Source organism: Mercenaria mercenaria, chromosome 1 (assembly GCF_021730395.1).
Source record: "Mercenaria mercenaria strain notata chromosome 1, MADL_Memer_1, whole genome shotgun sequence".
NCBI classification, from domain to species: Eukaryota; Metazoa; Mollusca; class Bivalvia; order Venerida; family Veneridae; genus Mercenaria; species Mercenaria mercenaria.
The window spans coordinates 39,557,868-39,581,276 of NC_069361.1; the positions used below are offsets into that span (position 1 = coordinate 39,557,868).

At 32.8% G+C, this 23,409-nt stretch overlaps 1 protein-coding gene across 2 annotated transcripts in view; it reads right to left on the reverse strand.

Annotated features, from left to right (window-relative positions):
* LOC123541134 (toll-like receptor 1) overlaps positions 1-23,409 on the reverse strand; it is a 161,492-nt gene that overhangs the window by 133,403 nt on the left and 4,680 nt on the right. The window contains exon 2 of one of the 2 annotated variants that reach the window (XR_008371214.1): positions 12,608-12,757. The exons of the other annotated variant lie outside the window; for it this stretch is intronic. The gene's annotated coding sequence lies outside the window, so the exon portion shown is untranslated. Of the gene's footprint in view, positions 1-12,607; positions 12,758-23,409 lie in introns of those variants that run through there. 2 annotated transcript variants of the gene reach the window in all.

Sequence of the window (23,409 nt, forward strand, 5' to 3'; positions counted from 1 at the left end):
CACTTAAGTATGTTTCACTGTCACACTTAACTTAAGTGTACCTCACCAATACTTAAGTACGGGACTCAAACTCAACTAAGTGTAACTCAAAATTTCAATCTTGGTCACTGTATAAGTATTGACCAGTATTATGTGTTATTAACTGTATCACAATGATAAATCCCTGGTTAAAAAGTAAAGTATTCACAGAACAACAACAACCAAGTCATATAGCATGACAAAAATTCTATGTCGGTTTGGAGTTCTACACAATAATTTTATTTCTGTGATGTAATGCTGCAGGGTGGTATGTCTATTTAGTAAATTAATTATTTTCACCCTTGTGTTATAAATTATCAAATTACTGAGCTCAGATTCTTTTTATTATTTCCACTGAACAATATGATCGAACAGAACTGAATTTTCAATCCTGATTTATCAAAATGTCAAGTGTAAATAAACAACCTGAAATATTTTAAAGACAGTTTCAACTGAAACAAATCTCAAAAATATTGAGCACACAAGAATAGATAAACACCTTCTAGCTCTAAATTAAACTGTTTTATTTATTTGTTTTGTATATATATATATATATATATATATATATATATATATATATATATATATATATTTTTTTTTTTTTTTTCAATTAAACATGTAGTCCTGAAAAAAATACAGCTTTATTCAATAGAGTAGGTCAAAGAGTTTCAGCTCCAAAACCTAAAAAAATGTTTCAAGTTCAATCAATAATTACTAATTAATTTATAAATCAACCCAGTGTATGAATAACAGTCTAATACCAACAATAAACAGCCAATTGGAAATGTAAAGGCTGAAAATCAAATCACTTTTCAAGTTCAACTACCAGAATAATAAATGTCAAATGTGTAAACAACAAACACTGACCCAGGAAGAAGTCAACCAATCAGAAACTAGCAATGTATTCACTCCTTGAAAGTATCAAAGGTCAAAGAAAGTTTCAACCAATCAGAGGTCAAGGATCCTTACACTCATTGAAAGTATCTACAACAGTTTGATTTTCTGAAAATCTATAAATAGAACTGGTTTCCCTGGATTTCTAAAATTGGGTCACTACTGAATTTGATCAATACAATGTGTTATGGCTAGAAGGATAAATATGTTATCTTTTTTTTTTTTTTTTTTTTTTTCAAATCCAAGATAGCTTATCTAAAGAATGAAGAAAAATAAGATTAGAAAATTAATCTTGTGATCAAAGATATAGATTTAACTGAGAAATGTACAGAATTAAGAATTTAAGTGTTACATGCACCACCACCGTAAGCAGATAAATAATGCTGTGTTCTTGTGAGTGCTGACTGACTTTCCAATTTTTTACAATATCACTACCAAAAATAATTTCTTGTAAAATCAAGGTCACTAGTTTAACTCACCAATACCAAAGATAGCAACCACTGCACTGTTACAGTATATTTCTTACTAAATGTTACTAAGGTTAGAAATATATTTATAATGTCTCTCCTCCCTTGCTTTGAAGAATTATGTCTGTAGAATTGGCTGATTTAGCTGTGAAAGTGGCATGTCTCCACGTCGTAAATGTTGTAATTTGTTAGTTTAGAATGGATTTTCCCATGAAATCCGATGTAGACGAAGATACATTTTCCAACGCGTGTCTCGTACAACAGCTCACTAATTTCCTAGTATGTATCACTGAGTGTCCAAAACATTCAAAATGACCACAGTACTGGATCCTAGTACTGAACAGTTACCGACAATATGGCATTCAAAGTTGATGGTATAACCCCAATTATTGTTAAACGTAATGTTTGTATCATCACACCACTGGGGGCTCCATTGTAACTTTTGTCAATTTAGGGGTGTTAATGATAAATAACTCTGTTCGTCTCTATGCGATGATTCTTTACTCTGTATACAATTACGTCAACAGAATTGAGGGATATAATCGCCAAGTCGACAAAACAATGGCACTGCAATTATAAATATAAAAAGTCCTTAATACCTTGCCAATGATGGATATATATCATACTCATTATAAACATACATTACAACATATACATATATAATAATAAAATATCAATCGAATGGTCTCTAATATATTCCGTATTAAGACCAGTGCAGCGGTCTGTGACTTGACATACAAATCTTGACAACTATTATTGTTTAGGCTGTAACCCAAGTATATAAAAATAGTACAAAAAGGAATAACAACAATAAAAAGTACTTACTAAGGTCTGTGGGACCAAATACCAAACATACAACTGACTGATGGCTTCACACATACAAACAGGATCACTCTGTGGGTGCTGCTGTGAATGCTGTGAACAATAAGCAGTATTTAGTGACATGCATAGAACATGAATAAAGATGCAGTTGTTAGACAGATTGACAGAAGGAGAAATTGGCAGCCATCTTGGATTCTTGTAAAATTTAAATAAATCATTTCTTAATTATTTCCAAATCAAGAAAATAATTACACAATCAATATAGAGCATTATTAAAACAGACATGGTTATATTTACCTTATAATTTCTATGAGACCTAGAAACTTCATAAAATTATATATATTGCTCTCAGCAATGACTCCCTGATAACTATCTGAAAAACCCGCTTGTTCCAGGCTACTGATCAAAGGGAAGTAACTCAAGCAGCTTAAACTTTCAATACCAACAAGGAGCAAGGATAATTACAGGAAGGATACTAAAAACAACGGAAAGAGGAAAACAGTACTAGACTCCCAAAACTGACCCTGCTACAGTAATTCTACACAGAAGCGCGTGCAACTAATCTGACCAATCAAAAACCTAGCTAATGATTAATAATGAGGTAATTAAAATTTCTAATAATAGAATAGGTTACGAGGCGCTAAAATCATAACCAAATGCTGGATCTTAATTACTAATTTGATAAGATGTAATAAATTACTGTATCGATTTTGAATACAACCTTAATTCCGATTCCTTCACTTTTTTGAATAAGAGTTGTCCTCTATTGATCATGTGTCTTTATTATTATTATTATTTATTAGAATGTAAATCTCATGTTTATGCTATGTACATACTGAGAATTTAATAATAAACTTGGAAACTTCCCATTTCGGCAATGAAAAGAGTAACTGACATTGTCTAAAGCAGCATGAGAATACAATGTTCCCAGAACAATTCTTTTTGACCATGTAAATTACCCAGAATAATAGTACAAAAAGAGGTCCGACCAGAAAATTAACAAAAGAGGAGTCGGATGGTCTGGCGAAATTGGTGCTATTCATGGCAGGACAAGGATTGCCAATGTCCCTGAGGATGGTCCGCTGATATATACAGGAGATGTTTGAGACCTCTGATAGGTAAGTATGAAATTACTTTGTACCGCACATATATAAGAACATAATAAACATTTATGATGTAGTATGTTTGTATTTTAATACATATAAAATAATTTGAAAAAAGGCAATGCTTCAATTGGGAATCGATACAGTCCATCAGCTTGCCCAGAAATATGCGTTTGTATCCATTGAAAAGTAGATTTTGGAATGAAAAATACAACTGCCGGTTCGGACAAGTTATGTGGACGCTTATAACGCACAAGGCAAAAGCGTATTCTTCCAGACAGAAAATCCGGAGTCAGACGCTCTGTGCACGTGTCGGAAGACCACATTTTTTAATTCCATAGTATATCTCATTCGTTATATATTGCATAATATGAAAAAGGCAAAGCCTCTCAACGAGCGTAGCAAAAACGACAAAGAAACTATTCAATGCTCAAAATAATTCGCGTGAAAAGAAAAAAAACAGTGTCATCATACATGTAACAGCGAATATCATACGTTGCAAAATTTATGGAAAGCCGGTGTCACGATGTCGTCAGTACCTATTTGCCGCGTTCATGTGGCTTTATGCTTACTAATAATATTTTTTCCCATTTTCTGGCCAAAGCTTGATCTTTTAAAAGAAAGTTATAATTTTTCTACCAACTTGAAATCTTTCTTGCATTATTTTTAACAGATGTATAATATTCAGCAATCAAATGAAGTTCTGTAGTCTCTGCGAACAAAGCATTTCATGTGAGCACCCGTCCGCTAGAGACGCGTTTTTCGTAAAATAAAAGCAAAACTGAAATTATTTCCATAACACAACTCTTTAAAAATAAAGACACTAAATAAATATAGAGATTATATCTCAAATAAGAAATTAAAAAAATAAAAAATAAAAAAAATTCTCGACTTTGACGGAAGTAGACAAAAATGGCGGCGCCCTGACGTCGGCGAAAGTTTTTCAGCTGCATCACTTTGCCTCATTCGGAACACTTGTAATATTCGCCTATAGCTACACATTGTCTTAAGGCAAGCTACACTTACTAATATGAATTTAGGTACTACCTAGAAGGCAGAGCTCCCTTGAAAAATGACAAGTGCCCCTTGAAAATTAAAGGAGTGCTGCTGGAATTATCTGGAATTACGGATCCGTTTTAAGAAGTTTATGTTCTTTAAGATCTATTAAAATTTTAAGAATTGATGATAATTCATTATTTCGGAATGAATGTCTTAGAATCATTAAGAAAAAATCTTGACATGTGAAAACTCTACAAATATGCTATATACGAACTAAAGAAAGTTACGGTTCTTTTTAGAAGGAAAAATGTGTCCAACTTTAAGGCAAAATACTGCTATGATAGACATAGATAGATAGATAGATTTATTCGTGTAAATATATAAGGACCATGTTGGAAATAAGCCGCAAGGCTTTTACAGGTTATCCTGTGTTTTTATACATGTCATAAATGTGCACTAGTCACCAGTAATGTCTGTGATATCCAAGCTATGTTAATATATTATGTGTTGTATAAATTCAATGTATGTGATAATTGAGACGTCTGGTATGGGGGAATAAAAATCATTTACATGTACAAAGCTTATTTAAAACCCAAAAGACTAGCCATCTTTAAAAGTTAGTGATGAGAATTTTACCCAGAGAAAATAACTGTTTGCCGAAATTCTCGAAAACTCCTGTTTTATTTACTGAACTGCTAAGTTAACTTTTATTGTTAATCTTTTAGCACTGCTGGTATAGAATAGGAATGGTAGTAGGAGCCTTTTTGATGTTTATTGATAATTCATAGCCAATAGTTTTTTTTTCACTGTAATAAACTCAGTTATTTTTAAGCTTGTGGATGAAATATATGTGAACGTGGAGAAGAGCATTATGTGCTTTTCGCAGTTCAATGCCTGTATATTTTGTTCCCAAACCTTTTCAAAAAATATGTTTTATCTACAGACAGTACATTGGAACCTGACATCACTAACAAAACACTTGTCAAATTTCACATGAATGACTTTATTTTTAACAATGCTTTCAAAACTCATAAAAGACTGAAATAAAAAAGAAATTAAAGAAAATGGCTTCCAGTGAGGATCGAACTCTCGACCTTTGGTTTTCAATGCGAACTCGGTAACCAGTGCACCAATGTGGAAGTATGACGTAATCATCACAAATATAAGTATAGGTAATAAATTTCAGTGATGGCAGCGTGACGAAAATCGATTCCCATTGAAAATATTGTATTTTATCTTTTTATTCCTCGTAGAAAATGTATTTAGCACTAAATTCTTATTACCAGACGCTCATTTACATTTTTATTCAACATTCAAAGCAGTGAGCGAAACGCTTTTGTCAACCGTAAACAGCAAGCGTCTACTGACGTCTTACTGATTAATTACTATGAGCATTGTATACTGGAAGAAACCCGAACAACACCGATTCCAAAACAGTACCACGAATTTTCAACTCGATAGTAATTCTATACACAGTTTTATTCATTTTCTTTTTCACACGTTTAACCGTAATGCGACGCTGTCGGCGCCGCTTTACGGCGCCGGTAGCTCTGCTATTACCGTAGAGGGATCGATCCCGATTTTCCTCGCGAAGGGTCGATTCCCTACTAATATTAAGAACATCATAGACCAAAAATAACACGCCATAGAATAATTCAAAAGTTTAAGTAAAAGGTTTCCTGATGCATATTAAAATATCATAAATCGTACTATATTCTATAAGTCAATCAAAAGAAAGTTTCCATAAGCCTATGTGCATATTTGACTTATTTTTGTTCAGCACGAGTTTCTTTCTCATTAATTTACGTAATATATATACAGCATTGATATTTATTGTGCCCCAATGAGTGGTGGGGGGCATATAGATTTGGTCTTGTCCGTCCGTCCGAAGTTCGTGACGCGCCTAGCTCAAAAAGTATTTGATATAAATTGATGAAACCTTGCATGAGTCTTTATAATGACATGAACTTGCGTACTTTCTACTTTTTGTCTTGCACCGCCCCCTATTTTAAGAGTTATGGCCCCTGAAATAGTCAAAAATGCACATTTTCACCTTGTGACACGCCTAGCTCTAAAAGTATTTGATATAAATTGATTAAACCTTGCATGAGTCTTTATCATGATATGAACTTGCACACCTCCTATTTTTCATCTGGGTTTGCCCCCTATTTTCAGAGTTATGGCCCCTGAAATAGTCAAAAATGCATGTTTTCATGACACCTTGCATGAGTCTTAATCATGATGTGAACTTGCGTACCTTCTATTTTTCATTGGGTCCGCCCCCTATTTTCAGAGTTGTGGCCCTTGAAATAGTCAAAAATGCACATTTTCACCTTGTGATGCGCCTAGCTCAAAAAGTATTTCATATAAATTGATTACACCTTGCATGAGTCTTTATCATGATATGAACTTGCACACCTCCTATTTTTCATCTGGGTTTGCCCCCCTATTTTCAGAGTTATGGCCCCTGAAATAGTCAAAAATGCATGTTTCACCTTGTGACAGGCCTAGCTTAAAAAGTATTTGATATGGATTCATGAACCTTGCATGGGTCTTAATCATGATATGAACTTGCGCACCTCCTATTTTTCATTTGTGTCCACCCCCTATTTTTAAAGTTATGGCCCCTGAAATAGTCAAAAATGCACATTTTCACCTTGTGACACACCTAACTCAAAAAGTATTTAATATAAATGGTTGAACACTTGCATATGTCTTTATCATAATATAAACTTGCACATCACTTATTTTTTGGCTGACTCCACCCCCTATATTATACGTTATGGCCCCTGGAATAGTAAAAAAATGCACATTTTTAACTAATTATGTGCCTAGCTCAAAAAGTATTTGATGCAAATTCATGAAATCTTGCTTGAGTCTTTATCATGGTGTGACCTTGCACACTTGGCATTCTTCTTGAGAGTTATGACCCTTGAAATAGCCAAAATAGTGGATTGTTTGTTTGTGATGCTCATAGCTCAAAACGTATATGGCCTAAAATAATGAATCCTTTTCATAATATGTTTGTTAAGGCTATACCCCATTAAAGCTGCAAACATTTGAATTATTGCCCCTTATTTGTGACAAATGTACCAATGGTGGGCACATCCTGTGTCCTACAGACACATTCTAGTTTAATATACTATTTTTTTTATTTATTCTCGATTGCGAAACTAGTTCTTACATATTAGATTAAACGCTCTCGAGACACATTCAAGATGGAATCAACCTGGAAGAGAGAGGCTCTGTAGAGCTAAAGTATCTTGTCTAAAGACACAGGCATGGTGGTGATAGCGAGGATCGAACCCAGGATCTCTCGATCTTGAGGCGAACACGCTACCACTGCGCCACGATGTAGTTTTGTTAAAACATATTAGAACTTTGCTTTTTTAAATGATACATAATTAAAGCTGTTTTAATATCTTTTTATAGTAAATAAGCTGTTAATATAGAACATATTATTCAACGGAATATTATTAGATTGGAGGACGCAAGTCTATTTAATTTACGCAAAGGACCAAGTGACAAATGGTTCCGTAAATTGAAGGCGGATTATCCGCAGCGTGCATTCCGTAAACCTCAGAGCATGGACGTGGGAAGAAGTTGGATGTCGGACATTAAGGTGGCCGTGGAATGTTTTGGAGCGATATATTGGAAAATCAATCCCTATTAGATAAACCGTCACAGGTATGGTCTCTTTTTTTATTTACGAGGGGTGTTTCGGGACATTCTTATTTCTAAACATTTTCACACAAAAAATTCATTAAACATACATATCTCCATATACCTTTTACTCATTCTCAGAAGCAAAGATGGGGGAAGTGACTTTGGGGTTGGGATGGGGATGTCTGCGGAGTGGAGGTAAGAGCGAGCAATTTCATCTAGTTACACTTAGCTGAGGACTGACAGATATATCATAGCTATTCAACACTACTACAGCCTTTTATCTCCAATCATGTCCTTCGGGAGGAAAAAAGACAACGTTTGGCTAGGCGCTATAGCGACGTATGTCATTGTATCGCTGCGACAGAATGAAATAACGAAATGGTACAAATCAGCCACTATAGCCAACAGCTAAATAATATTATTTAACCATTATTTTCATTTTTATCCTTTGAGGAATGGGTTTCTGTTTATAGGAAAAAATAGCACTGTAGTTTTGTAATGATTCCATGGGTGGCCAGTGTACCATGCTTGTTTCCAAATGCTAAAATATCGTGCGCTCGAGAAAGGATGTTCTGCGCAGGAGATAAGATGTCGCGCTCACGATATAAGATGTCGTTCGTTCAAAATAAGATATTTTGTGTTCGAAAAATGATCTCCTGCATACAAGATAAGATGTCGTGAGCACGAGATAAGAAGTCGGTCGCTCGATATGAAATGTTGAAAGCACTCGAGATTAAATGTCGTGAGCACATGATGAGATGTTGAGCTTACGAGATAAGATATCGGTTGCATCAAATGATTTAATCTTTAAAATAATAAATCATGTCTAATCTGAACATTCCACCATATGTCTTAGCAGCTATACCATGTGTATTAAAACACTGTTCTTATTGAATTTTAGCATAAAAAGAATTTCAAATGATAAAAATGTGCATTTAATTGCTATCATTTTGAATATTTTAATACAACATTTAAATGCATAATTATTCAGGATATGTGGTAAGGCTTTTTGTTCTACAAGCAGATATCTGACAAGTACATAATATGGATATAAATAACAGCGTCAGTGAACTTTGTTATACAACAAAAAATTCGTTACAACTACATTCTTTGTTTTTGAGAACCCACAGACTGTACAACAAGGAAGTTTTTGCAAATGTAAATGTAAATATGACTGTCAATGCAAAGCAGTCAACTTAATTCAGTTCTGTCGATAACTACTTTGAGAAACATCCCGGAATAAGTGAGTTCAATTGTGTTTTATTGGTGGGCATTGTACCTACGTCACAGAGGGAAAGTCAGGATTAAGTGTATCTACTTTAACTACTTTAATGTTATATCCACGAAGTGACACTGGTACTTTAGATGTTGAGTGTTCTTAAGTGATTTATAAGTTGACTGTGTTGAATTATGAATTTTCAAATATATAATTATGATGTCTAGCGCAGAATTTTCCCTGCCTATTATGCAGCGAGTTATTCGCTACATACGTGTTATTATTGTGTCGTATTTTTTTGCCAACATCCCTTTAGAAAGACGGTAGTACATTCCTTCTATTCATATTTAAAGAAAAAGGATGCAGAAAAACTTTTATTAGCAATAAATTCGAGATGTGAATAAACATTAGAACCCTCACAGAAACATCAGACCAAAATACATGTATTATTGTTTATAACACATATTATGTCGTCATCTGCTAGATTGATGGAGTTAGTTAAATAATGATTTTGACAAATACCGACTGTCATTTATAAACTAAAGAAGCAGACACCACATCAATATTCGGTCATCTATGTTTTGGTTTTCAAGCGAATCAAACGATTCCAAAATGACCCAGAATTATAGGAGACAGCGAAGGTCGATGGTCAGCCTTTCACGCTCTGTAAAATGACCAAGTTCTTACGGTGCGCACTTTATGAAATGCTTGGCATAAGAGGTATTACTGTTTTCAGCATTCTAACAAAAAAAACTTACTTTTACTAAAATGCTGTAAACCAAAAGTAATAAAAGAAATTTACGAATATAAAGTAAAGCAAACAAAAGTGGAAGCATCTCGACGAAGTCACAACCTCGTTTACGTCTTTGAAATATGATCACCATGTTCGGGTTCGTGTAAATGACTGTTTTCGAGGAAGCATGATTTCTGAATTTATGACCACAGTCTCGTCAACTTTGCTGTGAAATTAGTAGAAAGTTTGTGAATAATTATTATGTATTTCTTGCTTTTCTTATCTAAAATATCTAAAAACTAGAGACAATGCCTCCTTTATCTCGAAACGTTACTTTACGTTACGTTACGTTAAAACGTGAATCAAATGTCGGAAATACGACAAAGCTTACTTCATTTCAAATTTTTATTCTTCCGAATTATCACAACATCAAATTGTACTGTATTACAACAAAATACCTTTATTTAAAGATACAGTATAAGCATGAATGAAATGCAATTACACCAAACACATGTAAATGACATTTTAAACATTGGTTGTATCATCCTGCTTAGTGTTATTCTGTCGCTTTCGATTACTCAGTTTGTCAACATAATTGTTTGCAGCTAACTTGATAATTGATTCACATAGAGATTTCCAGTCAGGAATGAGCCCATATTGTCCATCTTTGATAACAAGTTTTGCTCTGGTATACCGGTTAAATATGGTCGACAGCAGGTTTGACATTTCATTTTCTGGTACATCCTCTTTCAAAATCAATATAATTGGTTTGTTGATTTCATATATGCTTCCCGCAATTCCATTTCACACCACTGACTCCGACAGAAATATTCAGAGATCACATAAATCATGACACATGACTTGGAAATACACCTTAGGATTTCGTCAACAATAGGACGGCCCAAATTGAAATGCGTGTCTCCGAGACAAATACAGTCACGCTCAATTGCTGCATGATTGTTTAAAGCGTGTTTCAAATTAGGATTTATGGTGTCTAAAACACAGATTTCATCTTCACTTGCAAATGAGATCTGACAAAGATATTGTTCCTGTAAATTCCCCTTTAAGAAGTGCTCAAGAAAAAACTTCTGAGCACTTTTTTCTCTTCGCATGTTTTTTCTTTTAGACACGTATTTTTTTAGCAATAGAAAGCCTGACAGTAGTACCACAGCAAAAACAGAAACAGCTACAAAAATAGCAGTGCGGTAACAAAGATACTTCGAATATCGCAAGGAATTCTCACTGATTTCAATTGCCTCACCTTCCATATCACACGTGTACCTATGTTTCAAATGCGGTTGTAAGTCAGATATTACCCATTCTATAAAATTAACACTTTTACAACTACATTCAATTGGGTTTCCGGAAAAATCTAGAAAAACTTTGTTTTTGTCATTACGTGAGAAATGTATCTGAACATTTTCAAGTGATTTTCCCTCAAGGAAATGTATACGATTAAAACTTAAATTTAGCACAAGTAAATAGTTCAAATTGGTTACTTTGAATGTTACTGTCTCAAATATATTCTCCGACAAGTCTACGACTTGTAAATATGAGTTATCTCTAAAAAAGTCGTGAGGTAAATATGAAATTCTATTTCCGGCAACACTAAAATATTTCAACGAGGCTAAACCACGAAGTAGTTTGCCAAATTCTGGTAGATTTTCCATTTGTCCTAACTTGTTGCTGTCCAGATTCAGGGTCAATAAAGAAGTTGCAGAATTGAATGCATATGGAGAAAGATATTTAATTTCGTTGAATGATATGTCGACCTCGGTAACGTTGTTTTGTGTAGGTAAATAAAGTGTCATATTAAATTTTTTAACATGGTTTCGTCTAAACTGTAATGTTTTCAACTTCACCGAACACGTTGAAATGTTTATGAAAAGGTTGTCAATAATAACTGTGTTCGACCTAAAAACTGCATCAGCATACACGTTTTCAATTTTAAAAATGAATTTAATAAACTTGTTGTTTAGCTGAGCGCAACGAGTAATATTTCTTGCTTGAACTATATTAGCTGTGAAGGTGTAGAGATCCAGCGGAATTTCAGAAATATTTAATGAAATGAGACCATCCGATAGTTTATCATATGTGTCATAAATGTTGTTGAAATTTATATCCGTACCATCTAAACTGACGATCACTTTTGAAAGGTCAACGCTCCTCAAACGGCTATGCCCTTTTGGCCGATCTGACATTCTTTGAACAAAAATGTTAGAGTTGCTTAGATTTAAATTCAATACCCCGTACTCTACTATCATCTTGATAAATTGGTCATTAATATTACATTTGTTACCTGTTTCGCTTGAGATTTCACTCAGTGTTAAATTGTCTATCGTTATGTCTACGCTTAAAGCGGAGGTTAGGAAATATGTGAAGTTCATCCTTGGACACGATAAAAATTCTAGCAATTTTAAATGTGTATTGTTTGCGAGTGTATTTGCACCGAAGATTGTTATTCTGTCTCCGTGGAAACGAAGTTCTGTAAGCTTAGATAAGGACTTGAAACATCCATCTTGAAATTTAATATGAAAATTTCCATTCCGTTCATAGTGTTGCGCGGTTATATCTAATACACTTACTGTTTCCAAGCTTTTATTAGCGAACATCTTGTCTTTAAAACTCACGTCGTATTTGTCAATAGTTATATACACTTCCGTTACACCTGGCGGCACTGTGGACGGAACCATGTTGTCGCATGTGAGTATGTCCAATTCGAACTTCGGCGTGCATTTCTTATCTTGCAACAAACATACGCACGTGATTGAAAGACATGTGACAATAACAATATATGTATACATTCCAAATATCATATTTGTTCCTGACGGGTCATTATCTGAAAAAAAATATGATTATGTTGATAAGTAATTATATGGTCTAGATAAAAGAATGTATTTTCCTGAAATATCAGGATAAAGATTGCATCTTTCGTTGTTGTTATATATATTATAATATTTACAAATGTTAAATGTTTCTGAACATTTTTAAGTGATTTTTCCTCAAGGAAATGTATAGGATTCAAACTTAAATTAAGCATAAGTAAGTACTTCAATTGAGTTATTCTGGGTATAATTGTCTCAAATATATTTTCCGACAAGTCTGTGACTTGTAAGTACGAATTAATGTACCTCTAAAAATGTCGTAAGTATAGGTATCGCACAGTAATAAGGCGTTTTGAAATGTAAACAAACAAAACAATAGCATAAATTTTATTCAATAAACAACGTTTACATTGCGAATAGTAATTCCTCGTTGGCCGAGAGGTATTTGTATTTCCGTCGGGAGTTCGATTACCGGACCTGTAAAATGTATTTTGAAAACTGTATTTAATTTTTTTATCAATACGATTCAAAGAAAACAGCAAAAATTTGTTAATCTAGTACTAACTTGTTCACTAACTTATATATGTCATTGTTAACACATATTCATGTTTATATATGCTTCAACTTTAATATGATCTAATGTTTAGAGGCTTTTGTGAATAGATTAGAAATCAGAGAAAAACAAACTTATACAAAGTATGTTAATTAAATGCAAAAAAACAAAAAAAAATAAAAAACAAAAAATAAAATACAAAAAAAAAAAAAAAAAAAAAATGACGGATGCAAGGTCATAACCATCAAGACTATCACTACAAAATGATTACATGTCTATCCACTCAACCTACTGCGCCAGCAAGCCAACTTTTGATCATACTTTCAATATATTTCCTTTTAAAAGAGATTGCTAAGTACTGATTATTTATTTACATGATGCTAAAAATAAAAACGCCCTAATACTGTGAGCTCAATATTAAACAAAACATAATCCAAAAGTAGAAATGTCATTTTGTAAGTAGAGAAAATTTGTTCTGAAAACGTGTAAACACTTATGACCTAGTAATCGAACTGTACTTATAATTACATTGACCAGATAAAAAACAAAAACTTTTGCCTGAAATACTAGGTTTTCCGTTTTAATCTCTATACAAAGTTGATTTCGACCTGACCATACAAGTGAGATCATATGTAGAAAGGGTATATGTGATGACACAGAGGCTCGAACTCGGGTCTAAACTTGTTCAGTTAGGTCTAAAAACTGATGTTTCATTGTTTTTGCTGTAGTTGATTTCCATATTTCATCTCCTGTGACCTCTAGGGGTTATCCTTGCACCTTCAACCTACCTTAAAATGTAGATATGTTTTTTAGGTAGGGGTGGGGCGGTACAGGGCTGAATATTGTGAATTCTAGATGATTTCAACACTGATAATATGGTTGTCGGTTACTCTGTTTTCTTGTTTGCAAGCTTATTTATAGTCGCCACTGGATATCCCTCCAGAAGACTGTTCAAAATGTTGCTGGGAGGATAGTGCAAGACACTTCCATTCCAGAATTATGTAAGGCAAATTGCGTGTATTAAATTTATATATATGCTCAAATAATTCTATCTTGGCTGCACAATCGTGATTCTAGACAAATCGAATTTGAGGAATACCTCTAATAAAAAATATGACATGAAATAAAGTGTGGCCCCGTTAATTGTCGCACCACCGTAATCGTTAAAATCTTTAAAAATGGCATACTGTTCTGGAACTACATGTTTGCTTTTCAATGGTGCTAACACTATACATACGTAATTGATTGAATATTTACAGGGTTAGCCTCGACGCGGTATGCGCGACAGAACTTGAATTATTTAAGGTCCTTACTACGGATTTTCTGTTCAGGAAATGGGAAACATTCGCTTTGTCTTGCAACCCTCGTATGTAGAGGGAAGATGGGGTCTGAACAAAAACGAAACCCTTAGTATAAGTTGAAAAATACTTTACATGTCTTTTTATATGGTGGTATGTTTAGGACAAATTTTTGGATTAAGTTATCTCGAGCACTCGACATAATATGTCGTGCGCACAAATAAGATTTCGCGCGCTCGAGAAAAGATGTCGTGCTCTCGAGATAAACTGCGTGCGATCGAAATAAGATGTGCACTCGAGATACGTTTTTGACCCACCAAAGATAAGATCCATATCGAGCGTTCGAGATATATTTTTCTGAAAACAAATAGGTCATGATGGTCTCTAGATCGATCACCTGAGTTTCACCGCTCGACAGATATTATAATTACTACACACACATGTTCTAGCAAGTCACGGCCACCAGCGGCCATCACTTTTTACAAATCATAGTGTCAACAGTTTCCCTGAAATATCGTTTTCGTTAAATTGTTTTTACAAGGCATTTAGAGAAAATAAGTCATAGCGACCATGTTTTTACCATATCAGTGTGCCATAAACAGTCGATATATACAATTTGAGCGGTCGAATGACGTTCTCTCCTCACTGTAGAGAAACTACTTCCTAGCCGCTAAATGCGCCTTGCTAATTTCCGGCAAATGTTCTCAAATTCATCACTGTGTAGAAATACATTCACGTTACCGTAAAGTTGGCTTCTAAGAAGGTCATTCGGCTTCTTATGCTATGTTTGAAATTTGGCAAATATCTTTAAAACTCCCAAAACTGCATATCTTTGTTTAAATTTAATTACGCAAATTTAGAACAACGTGCTTTCTCTAACATATTGCAATTTCAGTAATACGAAACAAACTTAATATTTCATAATATAAATTATAGTCAATAAGTTAAGAAAGTCACTTTTGAAAATGAGAGATTAGTTTCGGGAAGGAGAAAAACCCTCAAATTTACTAGATTACAGTATGTTGAAATTCAGAAAATAGTTTTAAGACTTTTTCAAATTATATAGAACTGCCAAACTTTAAAATTTGTAAGGATAGAAAAAATAGCTTTGATCAAAATTATTGACCATAATTGCTAAATTCAGACTAAAATGGAGTTCCTGCATTTAAGTAAAAAGGGAGTAATCTCAAGATCCCGGGTTTAAGCTATTATATTTCAAGTTCGCCCTTTGGGGTTATCATTTTGAAGTAAAACAATTATTACATGTAATACACATTTGTATCGTTTGAAAAATGATCATTGATGTAAAAACTTACTAGAGGGCACAGCAAAAACTGAGTTGTGTGCACATTGTGTATGATGGAAATTTTAAGTAACCTTTGACCTACACATATCTCTCTCATTTTACTCCATTTAATCAAAGAATGACAATTCAATTCCATATATTCCTCCTCCTCTAAAGGAGCAACATGCAACATTAACTGTTATGCATAAGTTGTCAGAAAACAACACCTTAGCAATGAATAAAAATTTTCAATTCGACATCGTACATTTTAACTGTAGAGAAATTATATCCTGGAAGTACTCACCAGTCCCTGCCTTTTAATATCATTCATGCTTATTTCACATGAAAAAAATAGTCTTTTAAGTGTTTTTAAAGGAACAATATATTCATGTTTCAGACTTAATATGTGCAGATTACAAGAAGTCCTACCTATGTAGATGTAGAGTTAAGGGTATGTCACAGTGCAATTCTGAGAAAAAATATTACGTTACCGTTACGTATTTTAACTTTTTCTAAGGGCCCAAATGCAACTTGATTATAAGTAAATATTTACTGTAAAAAGGAATGCTCATATAAATATATATAAGAGAAAGCCAACCTATTAAAATTCCATCACGCATCTAGCAGTAGCAAAAACATAGTTATGAAGTTTTGATGCGCTTTTCAAACAAAGTAAAGATCTTTGTACCTTTCAATAGTTTAACTAAATTTTTTGTTAAACATGCATAACTTTCAAAGTGTTATCACGTTTTAATTAAAAAAGTTCTGTAACGGGCCTCTTGCTTAAATTATTCAAAAAAAGAAAAGAAAAGGTAAAAAATCAGTCGTGTTATGTTATGCACATGGCTAATTTTTGCGAAAAGCATTGACATTTCAATTTATTCAAGTTACACAAAAAAACGCATACTTGCAGGAACGTTAGAAAATGACACGAAGTTTTCACTTTGGGTTATCATTTTACATCAATATATGTTATCTTGAAATGAATTAAAGGATTATATTTAAATATTTTTAAGGTTTTGCATAAATGGAACACAGGTAAATGTAGTAAAAGTATTTTTAAAAACAAGAAACATTGATTTTACATATTTTGATCAGATTATGATTGAAACACTCTGTCTCAGATGAAACGTCTTTAGAATTAAGTATTGAAAGTGAAAACATTTTGAAATTTATCGTAAATGTAAATTCAACAGTACCTTATTAAAAAAGGGTCATTTATCACAAATAAAGAGTTTCTAAAGAAATATCCCCCATATTTTCCTTACATTTTTATATCAGCTGAATCTTTGAAATTTCAGTGTCATGTTAAATGCTTGTTTAGATCATATTTACACATGATAAGACAGAGAACTGCAATAAAACCCTGTATATACCCACTGCAAGGTTCGGTCTCTTTTCTCTGTTATTCTACTGGACTACTATAAGTTTTTTCTCCCGGCACAAAAAACAAATGACCTACTTTTTGGGGTGGGGTGGTTCAGAGAGGGTGCAATGTGACAGGTTTTGGTTTTGAGTGGCGGCGGTGACTGGTGTGTTTGTTGTTTTTTGGTGGGGGGAGAGGGGGCTAAAAACGTATATGTGAGGAGAGGGTGTGGATTTTCACACTGCGCAAATCGTCTAATTATTCTTCTATATCCGAAGTTAAAAGTCCATACCTTGAATAGTTTTGAAGTTGTGATCTGGGAAAAAAAATACAAGGACAGCTTTGCCATTTGAACAAATTTTGTGACATTGAACTTTGACCTACCCAAACATGTTCATGGGCTCGTACATTTTCTCATCGCCTCCTATTCATATGCCGAGTTTGAAGTCAAAATTTTGAACGGTTTTGAAGTTATGCTCTGGGCTCGAATATAAAGATCTGACCTCTTGGGCGGTAACTCGGGCAGCCTCGTTACTGCCCGAAGCGTAGTGCCCTCGGGGCGGATATTTCTATCCGATTAGTAAACACATGACAGATATTATTATTCTGGTGATTTCACCGGTGCTGGAAAACTCCATCTGTCGTGCAGTAAATGACGTATTATGAACTACATCTGTACAAAAGATTTGTGTAGTAATAATAATGTTTTACGAAAAATCAAATACCCTTTATAGTTTTTTGTTGTTCCTTTTAACGTATTTCTCCATTCAGAAAATGTCCTTTTACGGAAAAAACATAACGTTTTACTGCAGATGATAAAACTAAATCGGAACTATTACGTTGTTTTCGTGTTTGTAACGTCATGACGTACTTCCTGTTTATTGACATAAAGTTCCAGCACTATGTTAATACGCTACTATAAGAAAAAAAGTGCTATAAAAATATATGTTTGAATTTATTTTTACTACTATTTGTTGAGTGTAGCATGCAAGAAAAAGATTCAATCACTGGTGGTAGGTGCAGATGGAAATATCCGGCTCTTAGGTAACCGATTAACGTTAACTCGGCAAGAGCCTCATTATCGCCAGAAACACTTACCCTCGAGCCGGATATTCCCATTTGCACCTACTACCATGAAAGAAATCTTATAATATGAAACAAACAGCAATCGAATATGATTAAAATAATAAAATAAAGAAAAATGAAGTTAGCAGTTAACTGTTAAAACGTGAAAGTTCATTGTTATCACTACCCTCCCGTTTATTCATACTAAATTCTTACCGTTTTTATAGTGCTGTTTTAAGTGCTGTTTTAAAACAGACTCTGAGCGGTCACGTTTCGGGAGACCCGGAAAAAAGTTCCGGTAAAAGTTTGGAAACGGCACCGATCTATCATATCTTATACCTCAGTTCATTCATATCATCCGGATTTGTTTCAAGCTAAAATTGAAAATGACAGAGAATTAAGCATCTAATCCAGCTATAATATTCACGTTATTCGAATTTGAAAAAAAAAAAGATACACATACTGATAAAAACGGTGGAAGTTTCTATCTGGTGTTCATATTTAAAACGGCGCTTGACCTTACGGTTCAACAAGTTGCAGCAGATGAGATTTTTACGTAACGTTTAAATAAAAACATTAAACACCCTTTTTAAATCCGCTTTGTTATTCTATATTTAGTTATTTTTATTTTATCTTTGATATTGTTTTCAATGTCGTGTCATTCATAAATTTGAAGTCTTACCATTGTTTTTCTATATGTCGTTATTCTATTTTATGTTCGATATTCTTATGGTAAACGCCATTATTGTTATTCCTATATTTTCGTTATTCTTATTGTATCTTTGATATTGTTATTCAGTGTCGTGTCAATTCATATTCAAGTCTTTCCATTGTTTTCTATATGTCGTTATTCTTATTTTATGTTCGATATTCTTATGGTAAACGCCATTATTGTTATTCTATATTTCGTTATTCTTATTTTTATCTTTGATATTGTTATTCAATGTCGTGTCATTCATATTCTAAATATTACCATTGTTATTGTATATGTCGTTATTCTTATTGTATGTTCGATATTATTTTGATAAAAGTCATCATTGTTGTTCAATATTTGACATTTCTATTTACAAAACGTGTCATTCTTTTTCATGTTATGTGATTGTATTGTATAGCGTCCCCTGTGCTATTTATATCGCGGGAAATCGCACATACAATAAGAATATCAAGCTTTTAAAAACAATAATGAATATACAACAACAATAACGTCTTTTACAATAAAAAAATTTTAAAAGTTGTTAGTAAATTTAAAAGTTATCAATGTTTGTGCCAAATTTTAGTGCACTAAATGCTTGCTTTTTTTTTAAGTTTTAGTCCAGTTTTTCCTAAGTACAGTGTTTTCTTTAATTTTATCATCTACCCTTACCTTTTGACCAATTTATGTATTTGATTTTAAAATCATCCTTTCATAAATAACTAGAGTCAGGTAAAGAAGGGGGAATTTAGCGACGTCTGGCGGACGCCAAACGTTACGCATCGCAACGTCGCGACATTTCGTTCTATAAAGCTGTTGGAAAGAGCGATGGAGAAGGGCGATACACCAACATTTTGTTTTTTATTCTCGGCTGGATAATCTTGGTGGTTAATCACTATATATGCTGTGTATGTGCAAGTCTTTTTTATATGACCAATGGGTACATTTTAAAAATTTGAAAGGCATTTCAAAATTCATATAAAATTTTGAAGACAGCTGATGTGTATAAATTTCATTATCATTCAGATATTTTATAACATTGCTGTATTACATACAACCATAGAAGTTATCAAGCGCATTGTCATAATAAACAAAGAAAAATTATGAAAACATTTGATGTTTGTGTTCTGTTTTAATTGTAGGTAGTAATTAAAATACTGACAATTTAATGTTATTGTTTCCGAAGTTTTGGAACTCCCTACCGTATTAACTTGCTCAACATTTGTTACTGACAACAAACCAACAATAACAAAAGCGGCTACTTCCAGTTGTCCCCATGTTTAAAAAAGAAAAATTTAGTATGACTGGTTGAATCTTTCTATACATCTGTCTGAGTGTTTTGATGCAGAGTTTCAAAAGATAAATTAAAAGCAAAAACAAGTATTTTGGGGGTAGCTCAACCCCGAATATTTTACAACTTCACATGCAGAATACTATTTTTAAGATATATGCAACAAAAATCTTGAAGCACTTAATGAGATACAAACTTTTATGTATATTTTCGACTACGTCAAGGGCCATAACACTGGTCTGACTGTCATACCGAAGAATATTCCTCCGGCCAATAATCGATAGCGGTTCAATTTCTATATAGAAAAAAGAAGGGCATGTACACATTTTACTTAATAACAAAATTACTAAAAATAAGAAACCTTAGGTGCAAACATATTACCAAAGTGCAACATTTGATTCTTCACAAGGTTTTTTTTAATTAAATTTTATTCCTTAATTTTTGATCGTTCTTCGGCATGTAAGGGTTGGGATGCCCATCATTTCGTCATTTTTCCCTTCTTTGATTCAAAAACTGTGCAAAATCTCTTACTTTGCGTTTTTCAAGCATTTTTTTGTATAAAAAACCATGATATGAAAGCTTAGGTGCCAAGAACTTTCCTACTCTCATTGAAATTTATCTTTTGAAGAAGTTTTTTTTCATTTTTGTGATATAAAATTTGATTCAGTTCTAAGACGGTTTATTTCACTAATTTCGAAGGAAAAATATCTTCAGCGCGAGGTTGTTGTTGTAGTGTCATAGCTGTCGAGATTATTATATTGCCGCGTGAACATGGGTATTTGTGATCAAAACGTAGAAGTAATAATATTATCATTTAATGTAATTTTACTTCGCGTGTAGTCATTTGGTGTTAATATCACATAAACAATATAATGATAAATATGGCTATTTTAATATTTCTGTTTCTTAATTGAAGAGTTGCGCATTTCTTATTATGTGGTTGTTCTCTCCTGATGGCATTTACTTTTATATATCAAGTGTCAAAGTATGCCATTTTATGTCAATTAAACATTAGAAGAGTTGGCTTTCATTTAGTAACCTTGGTATATCTATGCAAACTGTCGTAAAAAGTAAAATACAGAATTTTTTGTATATATTTTATTAATAAATTTGTGTAAATAAAATTTCAAGGTCGCCTTGATCCAATTAAAGCTGGAAAATATAGTCGGAGCATCTTTTTTTGTGTACAAGAATGTTTTTGCGATGTAAATAATATCTGCATTTAAAACACGAATTGAATTTTACTTTCATTACTTAATGTATATTTATGTTTTCGTGAACATTTTACCTGGATACGTGATCTTTTCAGTTATCATAAATGTCGTCGTGAATTATACGTACTTTCATAATTTATTGTACATGTTCAATTCAAGATAATTTTACATGAAACAAATTTTACTTATAGAAGTAATAAAATGTTGTTTGCATCACGATACTTCCTTTTTTTTGGACCTGTAATAAAATTTGCCAATTACCTCTAAATTAAGGATCGTTAAAACAACACAGACGTTTATAATACTGAATAAGGCTATAATTGCGTTTGAATTTATACGGGTATTTGTTTTGTAATTTACAAGGTAAATTTATCATGCGAATTTTAATCTTTTGCATATTTTTTATTTTGCAAACAGTTTCATTTATTGGTGGAATATGTGTAGTTATATTAAAGTGAATATTGTTGCCTGAATACGGCAAAATACCTGTACCACGCTGATTGCCACTATCTTTTTTTTTTTAATTTTTTTTTACAAAAACATACCATTAATTTTCGATTCATTAAACTTCTATTTTGTTATATGTTTAAGATTTACTGAATTGATATACGTGTGATGTTCCGCCATTCAGATCTAAAATAATTCAAAACCTACACCTGTGTCATTATAAATTGTAAACAGCTGTTATTTAAAAAAAAAATAAACTTTTGTATGTATTTTTGTGACTTATGAATGGAGTGGTAGTGGCAGCTGGTATAATAACATATCAATCAGACAATTTTAAATTATATTCGTCAAGTTTATTAATTATTTGTGACTTCCCTGTTGTTATTTGTCTTTGTTTTCCTTTTTTTGGACAAGAATGTGATATGGCCGTAAAAGTTATAAAATCGGATAAAACATGGTTCGAAATCTTTCTTTTTTTTTTTCTTTTTTTTTTTTTTTTTAGACAACATTTACTTTATTAAACTCAAATCACAAAGTGACACAAAAGGATACAGTAAAACATTACATATATCTGAAAAATATGACAAAAAAAAGACAAAATTTACATTGACTTGAGATATAAGATACAATATATTATACAAAAATAGAAAAAAAAACTGAAAAAGAACTAAAAAGTGGATTTCATTCAATTGTTGGGTGTGTGTGGTTGGGGGGGGGGGGGGAGGGGGGGGTGTACCTAGGTCTTTTAACATATTAACTTTAAGTAGCGTTATTTAAAACATTTGTAAATCCGATATATTTTTAAATATATATGTCAGGATTTTATTTTTCAACGGACCGGATATTTTATAGATGGAGGAGAAGCCGTAAACCCTATCATTTGCTATGTGCATATAAATATAAAGGATGTGTCTATGGGTACGAACCTCCTTTTTTCCACGCGAATAAGGGTCATTTAACATTTTCGATTTGGTTGAAAATGTAAACAAAAATAAATATATAAAAGGACTTCATCGATATCTGACCTTTACTTGAATTAAATGTTTACAGTAGCAGGTTCAGCGATTTGTTATAATTGTTTTTCGAAAAACATGTCTAAATATACATTCTTTCTTATATAAGAATATGTATGAATAATATTGTTATATGAAATATGGTTTTTATTGTGATAGATATGGTCTATTGATATAAAAATTAATTTAATTTTTATAAAATAAACATGTTAAAAATGCTATGGTTCAGAAAATTACATATTAACACTTTCATTTGATAAAATGACTTCTTTTTTTTCTAATGAAAAATCCCTTTCCCATAATTTGTAACTCCTGTGATAATTCAGCTTGTTTAATTTTCTTATGAAAAAACCTTCTCTTTTATACACTTGATATTGGAAATAACATCCAGTGGACAATACCCGAGGCAGTAGATATGACATCGCCATACCCGAGTCAACCTG